Below are 16,363 nucleotides of genomic sequence, written 5' to 3' on the forward strand. Positions count from 1 at the left end.
ACCCAATTTCAAAAAATTAGTCTCATTATGCAGCTAGTCACGTAAAGATTTATTTCCAACTAGCGGAGGGGGGGGCGGCTTTGCCCGGTCGTAAAATACGCTTAAATATGATATTTTAATTTGTCCGGATTTCGTATATATTATTATATTAGTGATTTCAAATGTAAAAAAAAAGTATTCGGTTGCCATCAGCTAGAATCGAAACCAAAAGCAAAGCTGCAGTAGTCAAAGCTGAACACGTTATCACTGTGCACACGTGACATGCATATTTACTGGTAAAATATTAAAAAATAAAAATAAACTAAGATGAATGTCCAAAATGTATAACCATTTTAGACCCCTTAAAAACTATTTTATTCAGCTAAAGGCCCACAAAGAACGGTCAATAAAAAATCCAATTATTTTAGGCCCTTAGAGTTGCTCTGCGGCTTTTAGCTTCGGAAGAGATAGAGTTTAAAAATATGAAGATAGACAGACATATAGACTAATATATATATATATATATATATATATATATATATATACAGTCATCCACATACAGTACTGTTTCGCTGTTTCACAGCTCATCAGTGTGGCTAGACAGGCAACTACCTCAAGACAGGATCGAAACCTGACCGTCTGTACGACAGCCAAGGCTCCTAACCACTACGCTATTGGCGGCTGCTGTGTGAGTCATGAGTTTAACGATGCTTTGACATCGTCCGAACTACCTCTGCTCGACTTGTTTACACAAAGATCATCGCTTATACGCTAATGGTAATTCTTGTATCACTTCTCAATATGCTCAAGATAAGGAGCATTATAGTCATCCACATACAGTACTGTTTCGCTGTTTCACAGCTCATCAATGTGGTAGACAGGCAACTACCTCAAGCCAGGATTGAAACCCGACTGTCTGTACGACAGTCAAGGCTCCTAAACACTACGCTATTGGTGGCTGCTGCGTGAGTCATGAGTTTAACGATGTTTTGACATCGTCCGAACTACCTCTGCTCGATTTGAAAGAGCATCAAAGAGCATCGCTTACAGGCTAATGGTAATTCCTGTATCACTTCTTAATATGCTCAACTCAAGATAAGGAGCATTATATACATATATATATATATATATATATATATATATATATATATATATATATATATATATGACTTTATAGAAAAATCAGTGTAAAGTAGCCTAAAAATACATGCATCTCTCGAGGGTAGGTAGTAAATGCAAAGGTACAACTGATATCAGAATGTAATTAATTTTTCACGTCTATATCTTTATATTTCAGTTAATAGTTGGCAATCTATTTGTGCAGCTTAGTAGCTATATTGTTTTCTGTATATCAACATTGGTAAGTATCTTTCATAATTGCAACTCTACTTCATAATTGTAACTATACTTCACAATTGTAACTATAATTCATCTTTGTAAATATACATCATAATTGCAACTATACTTCATCATTACAACTATACTTCATAATTGTACCTATACATCATAATTATCACTATAAATCATAATTACAATTATACTTCATCATTGTAACCATACTTCATCATTGTAACTATACTTCATAATTATCACTATGCATCATAATTGCAACTATACTTAATATTTGCAATTATACATCATAATTGTAACTATACTTCATAATTGCAACTATACTTCATAATTGTAACTGTATTTCATAATTGCAATTATACTTCATAATTGCAACTATACATCATAATTGTAACTATACTTCATAATTGTAACTATACTTCATAATTGCAATTATACTTCATAATTGCAACTGTATTTATAATTGCAACTATACATCATAACTGCAATCATACATCATAATTTCAACTATACTTCATAATTGTAACTATACTTCATCATAGTAACTACATTTCATAATTGTTAACAATATAATTGTAATTATACTTTATAATTGTTCATAATTGTAACTATACTTCATAATTGTTAGCTATGCTACATAATTGTAACTATACTTCATAATTGTAACTATATTTCATAATTGTAACTATATTTCATAATTGTAACTATACCTCATAATTGTAACTATATTTCGCAATTGTTAACAATACTTTATAATTGTAACTTTACTTCTTAATTGTTTACTATACTTCATAATTCCAGTTCGTAGTTGGCAATCTATTTGTGCAGTTTAGTATCTAAATGATAAATAACAGTATGGCTGGATAAATTATATCTTTATACGAACAATTAGATTTTTTGCAAGATTTTTAATTACGTTATCTGCGATTTCTGAAATCTTTCAAAAAATTAAATGCAGAAAATTTCACGATCGATATATTTTGTACTTTTTAAATCTCTAAATATTTTATTGTCTAATTTAAAACAATAAAAATTCAATTTTTCTTTTCTGATAATAAAACTCTTGATCTTAAAACAGGATATAATTAAAGACAAAATTTTTACTCGTTAATTACGTTATAAAGCGGGGTTGTCGCCTCTTCCGTTAATGGCTGAACAATGGTAATCCATTAGCATCGATTATTCATATCTTTTTTATTCGCAGTGTTCATTTTGTCTCAATATAGCGAAAAAATAATCAATAATTTTCTCATGTGTCCTGACATAGAAAAATCTGAACTGTTTAATATTTTATTAATTTTCATAAAACTGTCACGTTGCCCTAATAATTGTCTTACACGTTTAGTGTCAATTCGCGCAGGTTGCGTCTTTATTTATTAAGATACGTTTTTTTTTTGTTAACATAATTGCAACTATGTTTACTCATAGTTAAATATATTTCATAATTGCAACTATGCTTCATACTTGTAATAATGCTTAATAATTGTAAAATATACTTCATAATTGCAACTATGTTTCATCATTGTTAAATATACTTCATAATTGTAACTATGCTTCATAATTGTAATAATGCTTAATAATTGTTAAATATACTTCATAATTGCAACTATGTGTCATCATTGTTACCTATACTTCATAACTGTAACTATGTTTCATAATTGTAATAATGCTTAATAATTGTTAAATATACTTCATAATTACAACTATGTTTCATCATTGTTAAATATACTTCATAACTGTAAGTATGTTTCATAATTGTAATAATGCTTAATAATTGTTAAATATACTTCATAATTGCAACTATGTTTCATCATTGTTAAATATACTTCATAATTGTAACTATGTTTCATAATTGTAATAATGCTTAATAATTGTTAAATATACTTCATAATTGCAACTATGTTTCATCATTGTTAAATATACTTCATAATTGTAACTATGTTTCATAATTGTAATAATGCTTAATAATTGTTAAATATACTTCATAATTGCAACTATGTTTCATCATTGTTAAATATACTTCATAATTGTAACTATGTTTCATAATTGTAATAATGCTTAATAATTGTTAAATATACTTCATAATTGCAACTATGTTTCATCATTGTTAAATATACTTCATAATTGTAACTATGCTTCATAATTGTAATAATGCTTAATAATTGTTAAATATACTTCATAATTACAATTATGTTTCATCATTGTTAAATATACTTCATAATTGTAACTATGTTTCATAATTGTAATAATGCTTAATAATTGTTAAATATACTTCATAATTGCAACTATGTTTCATCATTGTTAAATATACTTCATAATTGTAACTATGTTTCATAATTGTAATAATGCTTAATAATTGTTAAATATACTTCATAATTGCAACTATGTTTCATCATTGTAAAATATACTTCATAATTGTAACTATGTTTCATAATTGTAATAATGCTTAATAATTGTTAAATATACTTCATAATTGCAACTATGTTTCATCATTGTTAAATATACTTCATAACTGTAATTATGTTTCATAATTGTAATAATGCTTAATAATTGTTAAATATACTTCATAATTACAACTATGTTTCATTATTGTTAAATATACTTCATAACTGTAATTATGTTTCATAATTGTAACTATGCTTCATAATTGCAATAATGCTTAATAATTGTTAAATATACTTCATAATTGTAACTATGTTTCATAATTGTAATAATGCTTAATAATTGTTAAATATACTTCATAATTGCAACTATATTCCATAATTAACTATACTTCCTAATTCTTTACAATATTTTATACTTGTTTATAATATTTCATAAATTTTAACACCACATAATTTATTGTCTGCACATATGTCCTTATATTTCTATAGGAGTCTTTTTTCTTTGTCTGTCTGTCACGCTTAACTCTCTAAATGCTGTTTTGGGGGGTAGAAAAATTATTTTTTTACTTCATCTTTATATAGATGTCACCACTTTTCAAAGTCTGAAAGGCATTCGAAAATAAGAGTTTATAAAATTTAAGCTTTCGGTGAGACAACAGCGTAATGACCGCTGATGGTGAAAATTGGGTAGAATTTAATTATTTTAGAGGACGGCTCAACAAGAATTTTTTACATTGTAATTATAGAAACGCATCTCTACGGTGCAGAGTTCCACAGGTTCATAGTTCTTAAAAGAACTTTGTTCATCACCTTTACGTTTAAATTTAGGCACAGATAGAGGAGGTTTGTTTTTTGGGGTTTTTTTTTACACGGTGGTCACCACTTATCAAGGCCCGGAAGCCACTCAGGGATAAGGGTTATTGCAAGTACATTACGTTAGTGTGGAGATTTGATGAAGTGTTTACTTAAGAGGGCGGTTCATTAGGAATTTGTTAACGTTGGACTTGAACACATCCAAGTTATAGTCAGGTGGGAAGCAGGCGGACGGAACAGAGTTCCACAGGCGTGCAGTTCTAAGAAAGAAGCTTCGTTCATGGAATCTACATTTTGATTTAGGCACAGATAAAGAGTGCGGGAAATTTTTCACAGTGGATTCAGCTAGACGGGTGTTTTTCGTGAAGGATTGGCGAGGGGAGACCAGAGATTGGAGTTCAGACGAGCACCTGCTATGGAAATAACGATAAAACAAGGATAGGCTGGCAACGTCTCTTCTGTGGGAGAGAGGTTGCAGGGTAGAGAAAAAGGCATCCCCCACTAAGCCAGGAAGTCTATTTTGTACTCTGTCAAGACAGGATAGGCTGTTTTTAGCAGCTCCTTCCCAGATATGGCAGCAGTACTCCATCCTTGGACGTACTTGGATTTTATATAGCTAGAGAATTGCATCAGTAGTGAGATATCTTCTGGAGCGGTAGAAGGATCCCACCATCTTTCCAGCGATCTTGGCAACAGACTTGATGTACGTGTTAATTGTTGTAATTGGTTGTTGTTAGACAAGTATTTTTTGTGAATATTTTAAACGAGGGGGGGCATAGATTTGGAGTCTAATATTAGAAAAATTATGTTAATCTCGCATAGCCAACGCACTGTTCCAACATTTCAAAATACAACCGCTAAGAGACAACGCGCAAATCTTTACAAGCAGACTTGTCTTTCTCCAACTTTACAACATGGCAAGAAAAAAGAAGGAAAAAGAAAGAAAACAACATACTGAGGATGGAGTTTGACTCGGAATATATTTAAATTAAAATTTTCAAACGAGCAAAATACTTGTTTATTTCTCTAATATTGCGTTGTGATTTGATTTTCAAGCGCACTAATGCATATTTTATTTTATTAAAAATTAATCAATGTTTCTATAATGAAACTCGCAGCCTTGACATATATATATATATATATATATATATATATATATATATATATATATTGTTTACAGAAAGTTTTGAGATGAGGCAAGTCATTGGTATCGTCGGTTTCAAATCCGATAATTAGGACCGTTTTAGATCCCCATATCAAGCTCTCTTCAGCCAATACTGATCTCTTATATATATCTATATATATAAAAATGTAAAGTTGGTTTGTTCTAAACAAATAAAACCATGTTTATACGTTACCAATTTATTTGAAATTTTCAGACAACCCATTTTTAGAGTCGAGATATGTTTTTATGTTATTAAAATAAATTTACTTAATTAAAATTAAAATATTAAATAAAATAAATATATTTATTTAATAGTTTCTGCGAATCTTTTCTGTTGATAAAACTGAACTTCCGGTTCGATTCATTTCACAGCCACGAATTGACGAAAGGTTTCATTTTCTGTTAACTCGATAAGTAAAAAAAAACAAAAAAAAACATATTTCATTTGTTTATCTTCCAAATTTTTTAATTTACACATCTTTTCTTTATTATATAAGGCCAAAAAGAAAAAAGTTTGTTGCTTGCTTTTGAGTTTTTTTTTTGTTTTTCTATATAAGATTACTCATGCAGAGAGTGATCCATGCTGAAATAATGTTATTATTTAAAAAGTCATTCTTAACATGGGGAGGTAAGGATGTTTTGTACCTATTCTGTACTTTAACCTTACAATTGAATAAATAAAAAATAAAAAAAACATCATAAAACGTTATTTAAACGTGGAAATATGATTTTAAAAATAGCGCGGATCGCTCTCTGCATTAGCACCATTTTTATTTATTGCGGACTATTCTTCTCATCTTTATTAGTTGTTGTTTCACAAATTTTCGGCCAACTATTCCTCTGGCCTTCATGAAAAGAAGTCGTTTTATAAATGTTCAGTAACTTTTTCCTTTTATTATTCTTAAAGAGTAAAACTTTTCTTATTCATGAAAGGAGTTAAGCCTACGTAAATAAATAAATGTTTGTACACGTGACAAATTATCAATAAATGGTTTAGTTACTTTTTTTTTTTAAATGTTTGTAAAAGTGCGAAAGGCGACGTTGTTGTACAAACAATACTCCCATGCTTAATTTCTATACTTATAGGTTTTTGGAATTTTTTTTCACTGGATTATTATTGATTGGACACTAATTAAACATATTATTAAAAAAAAATGTAAAGAAGAAATCATTATTTCGACATTTGAAAGTGGTGCTCACTTTTTAGTTACAACGTTCTGATAAATCAGTCACCCATTTTGTAAGCAATGAAAACGCGGTATATCAAAACCATAGAAAGTAAAAATAATGAGTCTCTACCGCATTTGTAAGTCAGAAATATATTTGTTTCTCAAAGAAAAAAAAATAGAGAGAACAGGACTTTTTTTTTATTGTTTTCATGAAAATAAAGTTTCGAGATTTTTAATTATTTTTTTTTTTTTACTTATTTAGTCAGTTTGTGTTTTTTTTTAAATTGTTTTTGTGAAAGGTGAGGGTTTTTTTTCAAAACTTTTGTTTTGTTTCTTTTTAATTTTTTTTAAAGTATTATAAATTTCACTAACATGCTGGAGAAATGTTTAATAATTTGGTATTTTTTTAGATTAGGTCCACCTCCACAATTTTCCTTTCAATGACGACATTTATAGGTTTCCGAGTATGCTGAACACGCAAATTGCATTGAAATTTTGCAGAAATAAATAGTTGTATTATGCATTGTATTCTTCGGCGGTCATCTTTTTACGTGCACACGCACGCGCCATAAACAAATACACACACGTAAAAAAGATGGCCGCCAAAGATTGCAATGCATAATACAACTTTTTATATCTTGATAACTACTTATTTCTGCAAAATTTCGATGCGATTTTCGTATTCAGCATAGTCGAAAACCATTTCAAGTCGTCATTTAAAAGAAAATTGAGGAGGTGGACCTAATCTAAAAATTTACCAATAATTTTTAATCCCGTACGCCTCCCGATACATTGCTTCGTCAACATGCGACCATTTTATATCTCCCGAAGACACTTCCGTATTTAGAAAAAAAAATAAATAAATAAAAAGTGACCGATTTACCAGAACGTGGTAACTAAAAAGTGAGTACCCCTTTCAAATGTTGAAATGATTTTTTTTTTTCAATTTTTTTCATAATCTGGTTAGTGTTCAATCAATAATAATCCAGTGAAAAAATTTCAAAAAACCTATCAGTATAGAAACTCCACCACGTAAGTAAATAAATAAAAAAAATGTTACGTGCGCATGCGTTAGCCTTGACTAGGAGGGTACTAAGGGAACGACCATTAAATAATTCTGCGGGTCGCCATGGAACTCAACGCCCAAGGAGTACCAAAATAGTTTTCATGATCTGAAGAAATTTTTTTTCGAAAAGTGGGTGATCACTTTTCCATCTAAATTTAACTTAAAATGAGCACCCACTTTCTGGCCACCTGAGGAAGGGGCATTTATTTTCGTGTTTATTGGCTTAAAGGTTTTTTTGACAAGGCAGTTTGGTACGCGAATGCATATTTAACAGTTTTCGTTTATGCTCACGCATAGCATAAACAAAGGCTAGGTCTGTGAAATGGAAAATAATCCCAGAGTTCAGGGGTTAATACCATGCAAAAGAAATCAAACAAAAAGACTTTTTAGCCAAGAAACACACAGAAAGAAAAAAAAATAGCATTCATTTTTTTTCTGTCGAATTCATTTGCTGCTTTTATTGAAAACTATTTTCCCCCGGATTTTTGATATAATTTTCCATTAAGGGCTGTGCGTCTCACGTTCGTAAATAACAAAAAAAATTTTGTAGATTTTGGTGTGCTAAAAACGAATCTGCAAACCGTTTCCGTCGCAAAAAAATAGTTTTTATGATATGAAGAAATTACTTTTTCGAAAAAGTGGCGATCACTTTTCCATGTAAATTTAACTTAAAATGAGCACCCACTTTCTAGCCACCTGAGAGAGGGGGGATTTTTCCCATGTTTATTGGCTAAACAGCTTTCGTTTATGCTTACGCATAGCGTAAACGAAGGCTACGGCTGTTAAATGGAAAATAGTCCCAGAGTTCAGGGGTTATTACCATGCAAAAGAAATCAAACAAAAAACTTTTTAGCCAAGAAACAGAAAAATGCCCCTCTCTCAGGTGGCCAGAAAGTGGGTGCTCATTCTAAGTAAAATTTAGATTGAAAAGTGATCACCCACTTTTCGAAAAAGTAATTTCATGAATGTCATGAAAACTTTTTTTTTGCTACGTAAACGGTTTGCAGATTCGTTTTTAGCACACCGAAATCTACAATAAAATATTTCGTTATATATGAACGTGAAACGGGCCTTAAAGTAAAATAATACCGGATTTTTTTTGAGCAGATTTGCCGTTTAGTTGTACAAATATCCTCAAACCAGGTAATCACAAAAAAAGGGATTTTTAAAAGTCGTCACCTGTATCGAGCAAAAGTTTAAAACCACCGATTATATGCCAGCCTACATCATGGTAACATATATTGAGTGAGTTCCTAACAGTATTTTGTATAGTTTTTTAGTTTAAACTCATTTTCCCAAAATTTCCCCAAACTTAACGTGTTCGATACAGTCTGCCGCCATTTGTATTTTTCAGATATACCGATAAACATTGAATGTTTTTGAACCGATTATACATTACATAAAAACACTAAAATCTTATCCAGTTAGGTAGAACACTTACTTTTCTTGCCTTTGATAACATTTATTTGTTATATATTTATTTTTTGACAACTTCTTTGTATCTGTGTTTAGTAATATAAACCCTTTTCATTTAATGTAACGTTTAGTCGGCTCGAAAAACAGTGTTTATTGGTGTATTTGAAAGCTACAAATGGTGGTGAACACTGTTGATTACTTTAAGTTAGAGAAAGTGAGTTAAAACTAAAAAACTATAAAAAATACTGTCAGAAACCTACCGATTATGCCAGCCTATGCCATGGTAACATATGTTCGGTGAGTTTCAGACACTGTTTTGTATAGTTTTTAGTTTTCAACTTACTTTCCCAAACTTAACGTATTCAACAGAATTCGCGACCATTTCTGTTTTTTGAGCCAATTAAACATTTTACATTACATAAAAACACTAAACAATTATCCAATTAGGTAGAAACGTAAATTACCTTACCTTTGCTTTCATTTATTTGTTTTTGGACGACTTTTTCGAATCTGTGTATAGTAACCCCCCCTCCCCCCACCATCAACCAAATATTAATTACTAACTCACATTTTTTAAAACAACAAAAACAAAAAAAAGCATTTAGCGTTTCAACATTTTTGCTACGTTCGGCTTCATCCACTGATTGTTGGTCAAGTCCAAAACATGAATGATTGACAGAAACTCTCGAGGATCCAGATCAAATTCTGCAAGAGTACCATTTTTTTCAGTTTCGCCTTTTTCACTTTTTGCAGTGGATTGCTGTACTAATATAAGAAACATGCATTTTCTCTTTTATTAAATTTTTCCATTACACCAAATAGAGCCACTGCAACGCGTGGCAGGGTACAGCTAGTATATATATATATATATATATATATATATATATATATATATATATATATATATATATATATATATAGTTACAAGACTCAACATTCCTATCCTGTCTCGCGTAATCACCTGACGAAGGCCAAAGGAATAGTTGGCCGAAACGTGGTAAAACAACAACTATAAAGATGAGGATAACAGTCCGCAAAATAATCAATACACTAATTATGAAGCATCATCTCACAAAAAGAACCCCAAAAAAATTTTTTAAATAATTTTAAAAAAATGATACGAATACAAGACGCTTTTTAAATATAAAATTATTTTAAAAAGTTAAACAAACTTATTTTCAACGATATAGTCTTCCTTGGGCATAGAAACAGTTTTTGATCCTCCCCCCCCCTTTTTTTACATTGTAACCGTTGTGTATATTTGAATTAGAATTTGTAAGAAGCCAATACAGCGCGTTTTTTTTTTGTTGTTGTTTTTAATAAACCTTTGTCCACTCTTTTTTTTTAGTGCGTAAACAATGATCTATTGGGATAGATTATTTACCTCTTTTTTTTTTTTTTAAGCCCTCATCTTATCCCACCGATGTAAAAGAAATCAATAAATTTCTCATCTGAGCTAACACCTTAAACTGTGTTTCGTTTTATATATTGTTAATTTCCATAAAACTGTCATGTCGCCCTGCGGCTTCGAGATCTCCGCGTTTACTTTCCGCAAATTCCAGTCTAACGTAATCAAACACGTTTAAGTAAACGTTAATAAAAGTTACTTTTATGGTAGAAAAGTTCATTGGTTTTTCAATGATTTATTATACTCTTAGTTATTCAGTTTCTTTGTTGATAAATTCATAGAATTCGTAGACGTTTTCCGGGTCAGTCCATCTGTCACTCTCAAAATAACGTAAAAGATAACGAAATACCAAGGTCTTATGTATGACATGAAAAGAAACTGGAATCTTAGAAAGACCTGCTCTATTCCAGTAATTATAGGAGCAACCGGATTTATGAAAAATAATTTCCAAAACTACCTGGCAAATATACCCGGTGAACTACGTGCAAGAGATTTACACACAATTGCACTTAAAGAGACAGTTAAAATCTTTTAAAAGATCTCTCGGTTGGAATGCATGTGATAGCAGAGAAATGACTGACATCCGTTAGGATACTTCATCGCCAGCTATGACAAAATGATAACAAAATTAAGAAAAAACAAAGAAAGTTTGTTTAAAGATTTTCATAAATGTAAGACTTGGTAATTACTAGGATTGTGTCAATAGAATATTCTTTTCATTCTTTTGACTCTCGAGTATATATACGACACAGTTAGACACACTTAATCAACCGAGAACCATCTATATAAAAACATATAAGATATTAACGGATATATATTCAAGAGTCAAACCAATGAAAAGAATATGCTGTTGTCACAGTCCTAGTAATTACACACATCACACATAAATGCGTAAGGTGGGAAAAGCAAACCATACATACCCTTACACGGCCATTTTCTGTCTCTCTTAATAAGTTCTTACCTATTAAGGTTTTTGTTTCAGTCTATCGGTCACTCTTCGGTGTGCTTATGAGTTTTTCACGAATCGAAATATTTCTGTCTTAAAAATCGTTTTTAAGTGGGAGCAGCCTCACAGATCACATCACCATTAAAGAACGTCGTTAGATAACAACTCTACCACAAGTCACCCCAGTCAATGGCAAGTTACTAAACCTCTGAGGGCATATGAAAGGGTCTGAAACTGAATTATCTCAGATATGCTTAGAAGAGATTTTTTTTTACACAGAGATCACCACTTATCAAGGCCCGGAAGCCACTCAGGGATAAGGGTTATTGCAAGTACATTACGTTAGTGTTGAGATTTGATGAAGTGTTTACTTAAGGGGGCGGTTCATTAGGAATTTGTTAACGTTGGACTGGAAGACATCCAAGTTATAGTAAGGTGGGAAGCAGGGAGACGGAACAGAGTTCCACAGGCGTGCAGTTCTAAGAAAGAAGCTTTGTTCATGGAATCCGCGTTTTGATTTAGGTACAGATATAGAGTGGGGGAAACTTTTCACAGTGGATTCAGCTAGACGGGTGTTTTTCGTGAAAGATTGGCGAGGGGGGGCCAGGGATTGGAGTTCAGACGAGCACCTGCCATGGAAATAACGATAAAACAAGGATAGGCTGGCAACGTCTCTTCTGTGGGAGAGAGGTTGCAGGGTAGAGAAAAGGGCATCCCCCACTAAGCCACGAAGTCTATTTTGTACTCTGTCAAGGCAGGATAGGCTGATTTTAGCAGCTCCTGCCCAGATATGGCAACAGTATTCCATCCTTGGACGTACTTGGCTTGGAGGGATCATACAAGAAAACTAAAACGAGTTAAGGTGTGCAAATGCTGGCATGACATTTTCCTGTAGTCACAGCTAAGTTTAAATCAATTTAATTATGAAATGAAAAAACAGTATCATTGAAAAGTAATTTCCCTTATCAGTTTGTCAATCAAGTTAAGCTTTATAAAAATTAATTGATCTATAAATATAATCAGTTACCAACAAATGCTAATGCGTAATAATTTTGAAATGAGTTCCGATTCACATATTGTGTCTCAGAATTAAAGTTGCCCTTGTCAAGTGAAACGAGGTCTATCATCGCTTGACCAATCATAATAATTACAAAATAATTATTTTGAAAACTATCAGACGACCGTAAATGATTAAGATATGCAGAAATATTATGATCCATGTATAAGGATGCTAATGTTGCAGCCTCTGAAAAGCGGAACAAAGAGTCATTAATATACGTCTTAACCAGAAGACTCTAGTAGCGATTTAAGGACAATAACCATAGAAATCCTATAATGTGGACGTAACTTAAAAACATATTATAATTATCAAAAAAAATCTCTCTCTGATACACTACAAATTTAAAACATTTCTCAAAACGAAAATCTATACTCCTATAAAGTGTATTGATTGCTATTCATATTAAAAAGCATTTTTTTTTTCTATTTATTTAAAAAGAAAATATAGCTTTCTCATATATGGATCGTGGAATTGCATTTATCCGCAAAGGATGTAGCTAATTTGCATATTGTTTGAAACATTCATTTTAATTAATTCCATATTATTTTTTTTTCGGTTTTCTTATGTAATAATCATTTTTAGTTAAATATTACGTGTAATTATATTCATGCCGATATTCTACATGATTTATCCTTGGGTAATATTTGCGTAAAAAGCTTATAGTACACAAACCTCTTTATATATATATAAATATATATATATATATAAATAAATATATATATATATATATATATATATATATATATATATGCGTATATACATTTGTTTAAAAAGATTTGCCTACCAAACTCCTCTGTCAGCTTTTGGTCTACAGATATGAAACTTAATATATAGGGTATTCAAACTCACGCAAAACTTTCTATTTGGGGTTTTAGCCGAGTAAAATCGATGCAAAAGTGTGAAAATTAAAAAATGGAATTTGCCAGGTGAAGGTCGAACGACGGCATTACAAAGATGCATGCATGACGTAATAGCTATTAATGCATGTTTTAATTTTTAGTATTACAGTAAACATGCCTTCATAGCTCAGGTATTAACGTCAAAGTGAAAAGAAAATTGTAAGCTAAACGTTTTGATTCTCGGTGGTGGCGCACGAACTATTTTTTTTCTTTTTAGCTTTTTAAATTATTACTATATACTTGGTCCAATATATATATACATATATATATATATATATATATATATATATATATATATATATATACTAGCAGAAGTACCCGTCGTTGACTGGGTTCAAACACATCCTACAGAAAATGGACTGTGATTGATGAAAGTATGATAGGTTATGAAAAGGAGAGGGTTGTAAAGAGATAGGTTTTGATACTCAAAAATTTTACCCTAAGCAAAATAAGATGAAAGTAAAGATAATTTTCGCGAAGATATTTTTTTATATCAACTTTGTTTCCATTTGTAGCCAAGAGTGACCAACAAAATGATGTTTCCTTACAAAGAGAAAATGTTATAAATATAATAATATAAATATACAAGAAATAAATGTTACCATAGTCAATTTAAGTTACTTTTATGGTAGAAAAGTTCATTGGTTTGTATTTTAAAGTAGTTTAAAAAAATTTTTTTTTAATTCACGAATCGGTTTTAAAAAAATCAAAATGGCAGTGACTTTGAAATGGAGAGGCAGGCACCCCTTCGTGAGTATCAATAAGAACCCCTTAACTTGGGTACCATAAGTTAGAATCGGAACCAAAACATACAACTCTCCACCCTCATTTCTTAATACGCATATATATATATATATATATATATATATATATATATATATATATATATATATATATGTATATGTATATATATATATAAATATATATATATAAATATATACATTTTGGTATATCAATATTATGTGAGTAAATTAAGTAGTTATATATATATATATATATATGTATATATAACTACTTAATTTACTCACATAAAATTGATATACAAAAGTATAGATTTATGCGTAAACTTTAAGTATTTACTTCAAAAGTACTCAATACGTAGGTAGAGCTAGTTAGTAATTTATAAAATATATATGGCGATTAAGCTACACTGAATATTCCGCGTTTCATCCACTCTAGGACTCTTAGGGCTTATATATATATATATATATCTTTCTCTCTTTCTTTCTTTCTCTCTCTCCCTCTCTCTCTCTCTCTCTCTCTCTCTATATATATATATATATATATATATATATATATTCACCTGTTACCGCTTAAAAAAAATGGAATCGCCAAATCATCAAAGGCAAGATTCAAGCAAGCAAGTAAGGTCCACAGAGTTTTATAATTATATAGATAGATTATATATAAATCGAAACCCACATCATGTGATTCTGCGGTTCCATTTAATTAAACATTTAGTTGCATACATTTTGTTTTATTACATCTAATTGTTACATTTTTTTTTAATGAATAAATGTTAATAAACCTGACGTAAAAATATCTGGCTGATAATAATTTTACGGCGAGCGGAAAGAGAATAATTATTAATAAGATTTATATTGTAATTTCTTTTAATAACTAATGAAGATGATACGAATAACATAAGGAAACTATGGTGTAATTTTCACCGAGTCTTGCTAATAAATTAAATAACGTTGTACTTCTCATTTTCACTTTTTTTTTGTTTGATGGATTTAATGAGCACAGTGTATTTTTGCTTTTAAATCTGATTAAACAAAATAATTGGAGAATAGTGTCTCTCCTCGATACTCAATCTACTTAGAATCTAAATTTTTTTTATTATTGTTAATTTCGTATTTTGGGGTAATTTTAAAATTTAATTAACATCAGCGCGAAAAGAAAATGGAGGTATTAGTTTAGGACATCTATTGTATGTATCTGTGAAAGATGTGTTTTTTATGTCATACCGGAAGTTGTATGATGTCATCATTGTTGGAATTTTTTTTGTACCAATAATGGTACATCCCCCCTGTTTACATTTATTATTGTTTATCTGGTTCTTATATATGACTTTTTGTATTTTGTATCCATTATGATTTTTAGTTTCGTATATTTTGGTTTGTGCGAAACTCCCTTTAATTTGGAGAAAAGGGAAATGCTAGCTCTGTAATGACGTCACGAACCCAGCGCGTATTTCGTCCTCTTTTGAAATTCTGCTGACGTGGAGAGTGAACGTGTTCATTGCCCGGCGCTGAAAATGGAATTTTGATGAGCCTCCTTCAAAGAAGTAAACCCGGCAAGACATTAATACCCGGTTACGTGACGAGACGTACTTCTGGAAACTATTTACGTGACTACGGTCATGCACGTATTTTACAAGGAGTGAAATTATTTTAAAGAAAATACCTTTTACGTGACAAGGAATTTTAGAATTTCCTATCCGGACAAGCGATGAGGTCTTGCTCCTGAAATTCATCTGTGAACATGGAGGGAAAGAAAATTCTAAAAGGGCTTTTAACAAAAAAAAGAAAAAGACACGTGCCTTACTGGCTCTCAATTGTGAGTACCCTCCTAAAATTAATTTCATATGCGAGTGTGATTAGGAGATACTACTATTTTGTGCATTATTGTTGTATTCGTTTATGGATACACACAACTTCTTTATAAGAACCAGTCTTGTTTTTTTTTCATCACATGTTATTTTT

Source organism: Euprymna scolopes, chromosome 15 (assembly GCF_053919585.1).
Source record: "Euprymna scolopes isolate OS-2025 chromosome 15, ASM5391958v1, whole genome shotgun sequence".
NCBI lineage: Eukaryota > Metazoa > Mollusca > Cephalopoda > Sepiida > Sepiolidae > Euprymna > Euprymna scolopes.